Source organism: Antechinus flavipes, chromosome 2 (genome assembly GCF_016432865.1).
Source record: "Antechinus flavipes isolate AdamAnt ecotype Samford, QLD, Australia chromosome 2, AdamAnt_v2, whole genome shotgun sequence".
NCBI classification, from domain to species: Eukaryota; Metazoa; Chordata; class Mammalia; order Dasyuromorphia; family Dasyuridae; genus Antechinus; species Antechinus flavipes.
In genome coordinates, this window is record NC_067399.1 from 677857562 (window position 1) to 677870364 (window position 12803).

Genomic DNA, 12803 nt, shown 5'->3' on the forward strand with positions numbered 1-12803 from the left:
TCCTGACCTTTCCCGTGATCCTCACAAAAACTCTGGGACCGTTACTGTCCTCATTTTACAGTTGAGGAAACAGAGGCACACAGAGCTTGAGTGACTTGTGTAACATCCCAAAGCTTATAGTTAAACATCTGAGGCCAGATCTGAAGTAAGCACGTATTAAACACCTGCTGTGTACTAGGCACTGTACTAAGTTACAAGGAAAGGCAAAAGGTGGTTCCTTTCCTTGAAGAGTTCGCTCTGAGGCGGGCACACAAGCATGTATGAGCCCGATGGGCGCGGGAGAGCTGGGAAAATCAGTCCAGGGAAGGCCCTGGCACGAAGGGGATCAGGGAAGGCGTTGATGTGAATTAAATGGAACATATAGTTAGGTCTGGCAGCCGCGAGGGAAATGACACTGTAAATGAAAACGCCTACATTTTACCCAACTAGGATTTTGAATTTAATCAAACAACTTCCTTGTTGTATAAGGCTAATTGCTGTGCTCCTTATTAATATTCCTCCCAGAGTCTGTGGTGTCAGCCCATTCCGGAGACGGGAGCTCTCTCAGAATTTGAGGAGTGTGATTATCTCTGATCTTAAGTTAGCAAGACAGAAATTGAGAGGGGGCCGTCGTGATCGAGGCAGAAACCCAAGCAGTTATTAAGTGCCTACTGTTTGCTTAACACTGAGAATATAAGGAAAGGCAAAAACAGTCCTTGCCTTCAGAAGGCTTCTATGCTAGTAGGAGAGGTGGTTGTGAGAATTAATAGAAGATAGACACGAGGCATGGGGAAGGTAAACTCAAAAGAGAAAAGCAAACAGAAGATTTTGTGTTTGATCCTGGAGGTGAGTGAGGAAGGGAGAATGAGGGGTAAAGATCTGCACCAGGTCTTCCGACTCAGGTATAATCCAGGATTTCCATTCTGCATGACCGGGAGGGAGGTGGTGCCCTCATCAATATATTAAACAGGGGCCGGAGTCAAGATGGTAGAGTGCAGGCTTGTAGGCTTGTAGGGAGGGAAAAGAGTACAGACCCCGAGGGCAGACCTCTCCCTAGGGCACTCGGCCTTTGAAGCACAGGTCTCCAGAGCCAGGTATGGAAGCCCAGGCTCATGATCCACCCTATCCCCAGCCCTCAGTGGATCCTGGCTCAGAGTTCAGTCAAAAAAGGCTAGAAAACAAACCACAATAAATGAACATGGCCATAAAAGCTTCTCTGATGACTGGGAAGCTCAAGACACAAACTCAGAAAAAGACAGTGACTTGAAGATACAACAAAGACTCAAAGGAAATCAAGCCAAATAAGAATTCCTAAAAGAGCTTAAGAAAGAGATAAAAATAAAAGAGCAAAAACAAAATTTTTAAAATTAGAATGGTAGAGGGGAAATAGGAATAAGAAATGAGAACAATGCAAGAAAATTATAAAAAGAAAATTAGGAGCTTGGTAAAAGAGGCACAAAAGTACTGAAGAAGTACTTAAAAATTAAAATTGGGCAAGTGGAAGCTTATAAATCCATAAGACATCAAGAAGTAGTAAATAGATTCAAAAATAGAATAAAATATGTCCTATCTCCAAGGGGGGAAAAATCGATCTGATCTGGAAAATAGACTCAGAAGAGATAAATGAAAAATCATTTACTCCTGAAAGGAGAGAAGAGGGAGAAAGAGACAGAGACACAATGAGACAGAAAGACACAGAGAGATGGAGGAAGGGAGGGAAAGAGAAAAAGAAGTAGGGAGAAAGAGGGAGAATATGAGAGTGCATCTGGATGTCATATTGAAGAAATGAAATAACAAAAGAAAATTGCCCAGATATATTAGAACCAAAGAGCAGAGTAGATATTGAGAGAATCTGCCGATCACATTTTGAAAGCAATTCCAAAATGAAAACTCTGAGGAATTTTACCATCCAAATACATAGCTCCCAGGTCAAGGAGGAAATACTGTGCGCAGAAGGAAAAAAAGAATTCAGATTCTCCAGAGACACATTCAGGATCACACAATATTTAGCAACTGCCACTTCTAAGGAGCAAAGGGCTTAGAATCTGATATTCTGGAAGCCACCAAAAAAGAATTATAAACGAGTGTAACTTCCCCCGAAAAACTGAGTGAAATTCTACAGAAGAGGAAATGGATATTTAATAAAATAGTGAATTTTCAAGTATTCTTAATGAAAAGATCAGAGCTAAATAGCAAATTTGATGGTGCAAACATAAGACTCAAAGGAAGCATACAAAGGTAAACACAAATGAAAAATCCAAAGGGATTTAATAAGATTAAACTGTTTACATTTCTATATGAGAAGATGATATATACAAGCCTTAAGAACGTTATCATTGATAGGTCGGTTAAAAGGAGTAGAGTCTGCTTATAGGTCATCTGTATGTTGGGGTGATCTAGAAGAAGAATGGAAAGATGAGAACGAGAAATGTACTGGGGAAAAGGGGAAAGGAAAGATGGGAGGAGCTTATATAAAAGGCATACAAGAAAGAGTTTTCACAATGGAAAGGATTATGGGAAGGGAGAGTGGCCAGTGCTAGAATCTTATTCTCATTTGAACCAATTCAAAGAGGAAAAACAGTAGAGTATAGAAATTAATTTTTATCAGTAGAGAAATCAGAGAAGAAAGCACTAAGAGAAAGGGGTCATTGGTAAGAGGAAAAGTAGATTAAGGGAAACAATAGGGAGGGAAGAGGGTAAACAAGACAAGGATAAATGAAGAGACTAGGATACACAGTTGGCCAGTCATAAGTATGAAAGTGAACAGGATGAGCTCGTCCTTAAAATGAAAGCAGATAACAAAATGAATTAGAAACAAGAATCCAACAGTCTGTTGTCTGTGGGAGACACACTTGAAACAGAAGGACACATATAGTGCTAACATAAGAGATGGGAGAAGAATCTATTATGTTTCAGCTGAGGTAAAAAAGAAAAAGATACAGTAGCAATCCTTTCAAACAAAGCAAAAGTAAAAGTAGACCTAATTAAAAGAGATTTAAGAAAACTGCATTTTCCTGAAAGACAGAAAATGAATTAATGTCACGACTGAACAACCCTTAAGCAACTAAAATCTTCAAGGAAAAGTTATAGGAGAAAATAGACAGTAAAACTATATTAGGCCTCCATTTACTCCTCTCCAAATTTGATGAATCTAGCCATAATGTAAACAAAAAAGCATTAAGAAGATGAATAGCATTTTCGAAAAATTAGGAGAGACTTATGGAGAAAATTTAATAAGAATAGAAAGAAATATACCTATTTCAGCTGAACATAGCATCTTCACACACACACAAAAAAAATTATATATTAAGGCAAAAAAATTGCAGAAAAGTAAAAGTGTGAAACATGCTCTTTTACGGCCATAATTTCATGAAATTGACTTTCAAATGTCAATTGGAAATTAAATAATCCAATTCTAAAGAATAATGTGGCTCAAAGAACAAATCATAGAAACAATAATTTCATTAAAGATAATGACAACAATAAGACAACACACCAAAATTTGTGGGATGCAGCCAAATGGTACTTAGAGCAAAATTTTTCTCTCTAAAAACTTACATAAGCTGAAAGAGAGAGAGAGAGAGAGAGAGAGAAAAGAAAGAAAGAAAAAGGAAGGAAGGAAGGAAGGAAGGAAGGAAGGAAGGAAGGAAGGAAGGAAGGAAGGAAGGAAGGAAGGAAGGAAGGAAGGAAGGAAGGAAAAGAAAAGAAAGAAAGAGAGCAGATCAGCAAATTGGGCCTGCAACTAACAAAACCTAGAACAATAAAAATCTCCAATTAATAAAATTTGCAGTTGTATTTACAGTTCCTTCTTATTTGAGATCTATGATCCTACCTGAAAACCCTTCCAATTTAGTTCAAAAATATAATGGAATACATTCTATGTACAAAGCACATGCTGGATGCTAAGAGAGGTATCATCCATATCCTGTTATCAGGAAGCTTAAGCTCTAATTGAAAAGCACAAGGTAAGAATAAGTCTTTGACTCTCCTGAGCAAATTTTTATACCTTTCTTTCCATTTTAGAAGAAAACAAAATTAAGCAACGCTTTCTGTGCCATTTGTGCTGGTAGGAGCAACCCACAAAATTTCCTTTACATGTCGTCATCGCATAGGTAATTTCATCTCATGTGCTAGGACCAAAAAATGGTTCATTTCTCTTTTTATCATGACAAACATGTCCACCCATAGGGTTTTTGCCTGTTATATTATAGCTTGGCTTAGGCCCGTAAACTACACAGGCAATAAATATGATTTTTATGTGGCTGGAGAGGGTAATTGGAAATAATTTTTTCCCTTGGATTTTGATGAGTTAGGGAGAGGACACCTGAACTGTTTAAAATCACACAGAACAGTACAGAATTAATGACTGGTGGTTGAACCATAGTTGTCTTAACCCAAGAAACGGAGATTTAACACACTAGCCCTTCGCTAAAAGCACCGTGACATTTTCATTCAACTGAAGAGTGTGGTGTGCCAGGATGTGGTAATGGCCCATTACTGTGGGGAGGACCAAGGTCTTCTGAATGGCTCCTCCATTTCCTTTGGGCCTTTGGATTTTTAATGGGTCTTCACCTTGGAAACAGACTCGGGTCCAGTTCTATCTTTCCTCTTTAGCTGGCAGCTGTCCTAAGAGAATCTCGGTAGAAATGGCAGGCTTAGCTTTCCATGTCTCCATAACCGGATTTTCCTGGGCCGTGCTGGTGGAGCACATTCTCTGGCGGGGCCCAGATGTATTCTCACCAACTTCTTTCTGAGAATTGTCTTACTCTGCTGGGGGTGTGGAGGTCAGCCCTGGGAGGATGATCACTTAGTAAGACGTTTCTTTTTAAGGAATGGAGAGACCAGAATTTATATTTGTTTCCAATCTTTTATTATTAATTTTTATTTCACATTATTAATATATTGATAATTATCGATCATTATTACCATTGATTAATTTCCAACTAGCAAGCATTTATTTTTTTTCTGTCCTTATCTTGGGGAGAGGGTAACCCCCTACCCACTGCTGCTGGAGAAAAACAAAAGTAAGCACCTGGTGCTTTTTGTCAAATGCAAATGCTCATGGATCTGGCTGTATTTCTGAGGGTTTTCCGCCTGGGAGTCTTAGGGCCTCCTTTCTAGGGGAGGGCCATGGGATACTTCCGCCCAGTTTTGCCTGGGATGATGATTCGTGTCCCTCCGAGCCAGCCTGCTGGTCACTGGCCTTTCCTAAAGCAAGTTACCCTCTTTCTGGCCTGGCCTAATAATGCTTATTACCACGGCCTTCCCTTTCTAGCATAGGAGCCTTTACCCTGAATGGCGGTCTACTGTTTTAAGTAAGCTCCCAGAAATCCAGTTATCTAACTTTATTCTTCCATCAGCAAGGTTTTAGATTACCTTGACCTTCGCCGTCAATATTGAGACCTGCAGGAGCAGAGGTTAGAGTTCAGATTTCTTTTGAGCTTTCTCCATTGGAGGCTACATTGAGTCCCTGTTTTCATTTGGGTATCCATATAATACTATCTGTGAGTCAGAAAATAGCAAAATTGGAATGAACGTCAGTGACTGCTGTACTGGAAAAAAGGGGTCCCTGTCCAAAGGACTTGGGAAGTTGTTATTCAGTCGTTCCTCCAGTGAGGGGAGCCCCACTAGCTCTGGATGCCCCTCTTTCCACTTTGGAATATATCTGACCATTAAGAAATTCTCCCTTTCCTCAAGTCTGTATGTGTGTTTTTGTAGCATCCATCCACTGGGACTAGTTCTGTCTTTTGGGTCAAACGTACCTAGCAGGTATCTTCCCTTTTCTATTTGGAAATCTTTTAAATATATGAAAGTAGCAATAATCATACTTATTGTTATTACTTTAAGGCTTGCAAAGTATTTTTCACATTATTTAATCCCCACAACAGCCCTCTGAAGTAGGAACAATTATTCTCAGCATTTCACAGATAAGAAAACTGAGGCAGATTGAGGTCAATTGACCTCAGTCCAACATTAGAACAATGTTTCCAAGGCTGCGGCTCTGGAGCCCAGGCCGCGAGGAAGGGCTTCGGGACAGGGGAAGGCCTCTTGTCGCTGAGCTCCGGAGGCTCGTCACCAGCCTGGCCTCCGCCACAGGCAAAGGCCCGAGAGGCTGCATCTGGCAGCTGGGGAGTAAGAACCTCCGTGAGAAGGAGGATCAAGGCCTTTGACCCGCGTTCATGGGGACAGAGCCTCAAAGGAACCCTCAAGGGGATGCTGATCCCATCAGTCCTTCCAGTAACAGGGTTAGAGCCTGAGAGGACCAAAGGGACACACAAGAGCCGTTCAAGTGACCAAATAGGTCACTTATTTATGGCCGCTCTCTGGGTCTTGAAGAATGTGGCTGAGCTGTTTTAAGGACTGTGACTATAAGCTCCTTGAGGGCAGGAAACATATTTAAGCCTGTCTTAGTGTCCTGAGAGCTTAGCAGGGAGCCTGGAAGAAAGCAAATGTAGAATAGGTAGAATAATTGGGAGAATTGTGTTAGGGATGGAGGTGGATACTTTTTATAAGGAAGACCTACCTTAAAGGTCCTTTAAGAGATGGGAAGAGAGGGGAAAAGAAGATAAGAAGGGGCTCTGGCAGATTAATCTCTTTGAGTAGTATGATGGAGAGGAGAGGATCCAGAAGAGGAACATCCCATCCCTAAAACAGTGGGAGGAACACTCATATGGTTCATGTGTAGAGAAGTAATGAGTTCCTGACTGAGGGCGGGGTGATAGAGGGAAGATCTCCAGAGGCTTTGACAGGTCTCATGCTAAATTTCCCAAGTGTCTGTGAGTCCTTGCTTTTTTCCCTTGTGGATGGATAATCCTTTCATAAAAGAATATGGCCTGAGATTCTTAGTTGGCATCTTAAAGAAGAAAAAAAAAAGCTTCATTTTTTTTCAAGGAAAAGTATAAAAATAAAGGAGAGAATCTTACTGCAAGTAGCCAGATGGGCCACATGCCATTAATAAAAACTGGAATGGAAAAAGCCACCTCACAAAAATAACGTTTTCAATCGTGGAGCCATTTTTGGTGTTCCTCGGGAGAGTCCCTCAAATGTTGGTGATCTAAAGAAGGCGCGTGATCTCGATGCCGGCCACCTCCCCAAGCTCCAGAAGGATAATCCTTCCCTCCACTCCAACCTGCGTAACTCATAGCACAATCTAATTAAAAAACAATTAAATAGGCTCCGTGGATGTTGGCAGACTATGTGCTCACTGTCATATGGTGGAAAAGTCTGCTTAATGAATGGGAGTTGGCTTCCGAGGCTGTCTTATCCCTCACCTTATTTGTTTTTAATGCATTGCCCTTTTTTGTTGGTTAGCTTCATTTTAAAAGAATGTTTACTTTTATCCTTGACCTTGGGCTTGCTACTGCCTAGAATTCAGCCCTATAGGAGAAAACCATCATTTGTCTCTGCCAGAAGAGATTCTGAGAGATCTCTTATCCTTCTGTCCTCAGGCTATGAATCCAGGGCTGAGGAAGCCTACACCCACCCCCACTTCCCCACCCCCCCACCCCGTTTCTTTCTTCACCTTTAAAAATACACCCTCTCCCAACACTCCTTGTCTTGTGTCAACTTCCAATATTTGGAACCAGTATTTAAAACTGTTTAATCTCCCTCTGTGTCTCTCTCTTCCCTCTCCCCTCTCTCTTTTCCCTCTCTTTCCCAATCAACATAGAGACCCTTATTCACAGCCAAAGACATAATTATTTTAGAATCACTTGCTTATGTAGTAAGGGAGATAAACCTCCCCCCTCCCAAAAAAAAAAAAAAATCCTAAAGTACCAGCAAAATGTGAGCTGTTATTATTTTTTAAATTTAGTCATTTTTTCAGTCATGTTCAACTTTTTGTGACCCCATTTGGGTTTTTCTTGGCCAGGATAATAGAGTGGTTGGCCAGTTACTTCTCCAGCTCATTTTGCAGTTAACGAAACTGAGACAAACGAGGATAGTTGTCTTGCCCAGGATCACATAACAAGTAAGAGTCTGAGACTAGAATTGAACTTGGGAAAATGAGTCCATTGATTGGTCTTTTAATTTTTTTAAAAATTTTTATTTAATGATTGGTCTTTTAATGTATTTTATGGATATCTTTTATTTTTCCATTGGCTTCCTTTATGAACATATCCCTTCCTCCCTCACCTACCCAGTGAGCTATTCCTTGTAACAAAGACTACAAATAAAGTTGTTCGATGAAACCAACCTGTCAACCACATATGTGCTGTCCAACGCCTCTCATCTCTCACCTCTGCAAGGAAGGGACTGGACATTCTCCTCCTCCTCCTTTTTTATGCTGGTTGAACATTATAATCACGGTGTTCCATTTCCCTTTTCTCTCTCTCTCTTTTTTTTTTTTTTTTAAATAATTTTGTGTTCCCTGGTTTTCAGGGTTCTGCCCCCTCCCCTTTGTCTGTTAAGTCTTCCTGTGCTTCTCCTCATTCTTCGTCCTTTGTGATGGCCAGAAGGATTTCATTCTATTTCTGTTTAACCACGGGTGTATCTGTGCCTCGGTGAGAATCTAGACATATTATAATGTGTGTGGGACCTTTCTCCCTTTGCCCCTCCAAGAGAGGATCTCTCAGTCATCTTTTTTAGGATCATTCAAAATGTAAAATGTTGGTGCATGTTCTATAAATTAGCACGACTTTGCTCTATTTTTTAAAAGGCAGCAGGGGCTCCCGAGTCTAGTATTCTGAATCATCATTCGTTCGCACGGAGCCAGACCCACCGTGGGCCCCAGCAGAGGCCCAGCGCGGCTCCGCGAGGATGTTGGCAGGGCCGGAATCTGGTTGGTTCAGCCAGGTTAATTCTAAAAATCGTCTCCACCGCTTACTGGCTGTGCTCCTCCCCTCTGTGTGATCTCAGCACCGGGGCTGCTTCTCGGACTTTACCTTAGCACGCTCGTTGTTCTGGGCTCTAGGGCCACTGTCCAGAGCCGTCCATGGATGTCAGCGAGCTGCGTACCTGCTGGAGGGCAGCTAGCCCGGAGGTATCAGCTCTTCGGTCCGAGTGCCAGTGCTTAATTGGGTGTGTAATTACATTTATAGAGAGGGTAGGCGGGAGAAATGGTATTTGTGTAAAAGTTAGTTTATATGAAGCATAAAGATAAAAAAGCTAGCGTATATGTGTGTGTGTATATAAAGTATAGATAGTGCTTTAAAACTTGCAAAGCATTTTACAAATGTTACCTCATTTGATGATATTATTAGATAAATAAAAGCCAGATGGGCGATAACGAGGGAAGCAGTTAACTTCAGCTTTGATGCAACGGAGAGTAGAACACAAAACATGTTCACTGTATATACTTGTCTACACTGAGCCAAGGAGTTCTTGTCTCTGCAGACAGACAAATAACTAACAAAAGTGGGACTGGGTTAGACCAAGAGCATTTACTTTCCTTCGAGGAGGGATCTGGAGAAGAGGCACCACATCCCAAACAGGGACAGAGCCAAAAGCAGGACACTTCTGGATCCATTTCCAGAGCAAGGAAAGGAAGGAGTGGGGAGTGAGGGGGAGGGCGTTGAGATCCAGGTGGCCAATGTCTGTCCTGTCGTCCATTTGGGATCATTCTCTAAACCCATCTTAAGGAAGTTCTGTGTACAGAACCCGTGGCAGGTCCAGGGAAGATATCATCTTTCCTTAAGGCAAGGCCCCAGTCTGCATACAGGCCAGCAAGGGCATGAAACAGCAGCTCAGATTCATACTATTCCCTGATAAGTTCATCGGGCGGACAGATACATGAGGTCTTTGGACAGGAGCCAATAAAAGGAGTCTTCTTCTTGTTCTCCTGTATCACTGATGATAAAAATAAAAATAATGATAATAATGGAATTTTCCTCCTGAATCTCAGCAGAATTAACTGATTTGCATTGTTTGAGCCTGTTCCTTCCGTACTGGACAGAATCCCCATCCTTCCTTCAGAGCCTTGTATCTTTCTAAGGATGTAATGATACAAGGGAAGGAGGCTCTATAAAGAGAGGACCTGAATTCACCTCTTGTTACCTGGGACATCTCCCTTGGCCACAGTTTCCCCCTCTGTGAAAGGAGATTGTCCATAGGGCTCACTCCCTGTGATGTGATAATTCTGTGCCTTAAGCTTCCCTTTCTTCTCAAATTCAGGCCCATAATTTCATTAGTATAAGGAATTCCCTATATGGAAATTTCCTCCACCAAAGCATAAGAATAAGTTTCTTAAAATGGAAGAGTTTCCAGTCCATCCCTGTGATTCACACATGTGGAAATGGCCCCTGAGAGAGAAGCAGCTTGCCTAGGATCACCTGGGTAGGAAGTGGCAAGGCTGGGATTCACACACTGCCCCTCAGGGCCTCTGGACGCATCGTGGACTCACGGTTCCCATGTCTTGCCTCATATTGGAGTCCCTTTCACCTTAAATGGTCCTGACCCACTGGTCCTTAAATACTTTAACCCCTTCCCTACCCCTAACTCCCCCACCCCAAAAGTCATCTTCTGACCACTGCCCTCTGTGTAACCGGTCCTCAGGTGGTAGATGTGCTACTTTCCATCTGGGGCTACGCCCGAGGCTGGTCCAGTCTGGTGGAACCCAGAGATTCTGGGCTCTGCCATCCACATCTCCAAGCCACTCCAGGCACCTGCTAGAATGAGGGCTTGTTTGGCTCAGAGGAAGGGAAATGATGGTTTAGAATATCGAATCTTCTGCTTTAAGGAAAAAATACAGCAAAACCATGTCATTTTATGGTAAAGATTTAGAGGCCCACATCCAATGCTCCAATAGTACACATTTATGAGTAAAGTAATCTGCATAATTTTAAAAAATCCCAACTGTATCCCCAATCTAGCATCTTCATTTATTTTAACAGGGTAGCTTAATTCTAATTACGGAAGTAGTTTGCAGCTCACTGGCAAATTGGTTCTGGTATTTTTTAAACAATAATAGCAATAATAATGAAGACTCTAATCAGAGACCTCACCACAGATCTCTAATATCAAATCTTCATTGAAAAACAAAAGCGAATTGCCCAGGTGTGGCTAAAGATTACTCAGCTCAGGGGTTAGCAAAATTAGAATCAGCCAGATTCGGTTCCATTTAAATCGACCTTCCCCCGGTTTTGGAAAGCGCTGGGCCGTCAGTCAAAGCTTGATAAGGCAGATCCGTTGGTTATTGCTGGGATTTGTGATGACCAGGTTTAAATGGTAGCAGATTAAAGATCTCATTCCCCAAAATGATGTTCTCGGGATGAGGATGTCCTTTGATTAACTCATGACAAGAGATTCAATTTCTGCCGGTTGGGAATAAACATCTGCTGTCAGTCCAGGTTATCTTTGCCGAGCAGGGAGGTGAATGATGGCCGTTATCCATCACCTCACTTAGACTCTCCCTGAAGTACAGATCTGCCGTAGATCTCGGCTCCATAAACTCCACCGGCTCCCGGTCCCAGCTGCCGTCAAGGGCACATAGAAGTCCTTTGGTTGGCACGTTGAACTGAGAGGTGAGCTCCTGTCAAGACCGGCAAACAGTAAGCACGTCATAAATGCTTGATAAATGTTGATTGGCTAAAAAAGCAACATTTTGTTGGAAATCTGACTCTGAGAAATCAGTACGAGCACTTGAAGTTGCTTCTTAGCCGTTAACACCTAAATTAGTTGACTGCAGTGTACGGCATCAGGCCTCCTATTACTCCTCACCAAGATTCTTTGTGTCCTCATTTGAATTCACTTTTCCTCATATACCTGTAGTTGGTTCTGGTTCTGCTGCTCACATTGCTCATTGTTCATTGTTTCTCTGGGTCCATCATACTTACTGCACTCAATCACGCACTATTATTTCCTACTTTAATTTGCTACAATTTGTTTGTCCATTTTCCTATTCTTAGATATGCGTGGTTCTCCCATTTTTTTTCTTCGCAATTATATACAGTGTTATCAGAATCTTTAAATAGTGTTCGCTCAGTTCTCTCTCTCTTTATCTTCTCTCTCAGCTCTCTCAACTCTCTCTGTCTCATCTCTCATCTCTCTCTCATCTCTCTCTCAGCTCTCTCTTTCTATCTTCTCTCTCAGATTTCTCATCTCTCACTCATATCTCTTTCTATCTTCTCTCAGCTTTCTCTCTCATCTCTCTCTATCTTCTCTTATCTCTCATCTCTCTCTTTCTCATCTCTTAGCTCTTTCGCATCTCTATCTCATCTCTCAGCTCTCAGCTCTCTCTCATCTCTCTATCTCGCTTTCTATCTTCTCTCTCAGCTTTCTCATCTCTCTCTCATCTCTATCTTCTCTCAACTCTCATCTCTCTCTATCTTCTCTTATCTCTCATCTCACTTTCTCATCTCTTAGCTCTTTCTCATCTCTTCTCTCATCTCTCTCTCATCTCTCAGCTCTCTCTTTCTCATCTCTCTTTCTATCTTCTCTCTCAGCTTTCTCATCTCTCTCTCATCTCTATCTATCTTCTCTCAATTCTCATCTCTCTCTATCTTCTCTTATCTCTCATCTCTCGCTTTTTCATCTCTCTCTCTCTCTCTATCTTCTCTTATCTCTCATCTCTTGCTTTCTCATCTCTCTCTTTATCTCTATCTCCTCCTCTCTCTTTCTCTCCTCTCTCCCTCTTTTTCCTTCCCTCACCTTTTTTTCATGTTATATTCCCAGGATACAATCATGGAGTCGAAAGGTAATGTCATTTGTGTAACTTGTGCTGTGGGTCACCAGATTACTCTCCCCAAAACCTCTGCAAGCTTGAAATCTGCAGCAGTAAAGGCAGGTCCACAATTTGCTATAATCCTTCCAGCATTAAGTTCATCTGTTTGTGGTAAAGCATTAGGTGGCACTTCCTGTGCTTCTCGAATGAATGAATGAAAGCCGTG

General features: G+C 41.8%; 1 protein-coding gene across 2 annotated transcripts in view; it reads left to right on the forward strand.

The window, feature by feature from the left end:
* Positions 1-12803, forward strand: part of DOCK1 (dedicator of cytokinesis 1) — a 467911-nt gene that overhangs the window by 394007 nt on the left and 61101 nt on the right. The window lies entirely within an intron of this gene.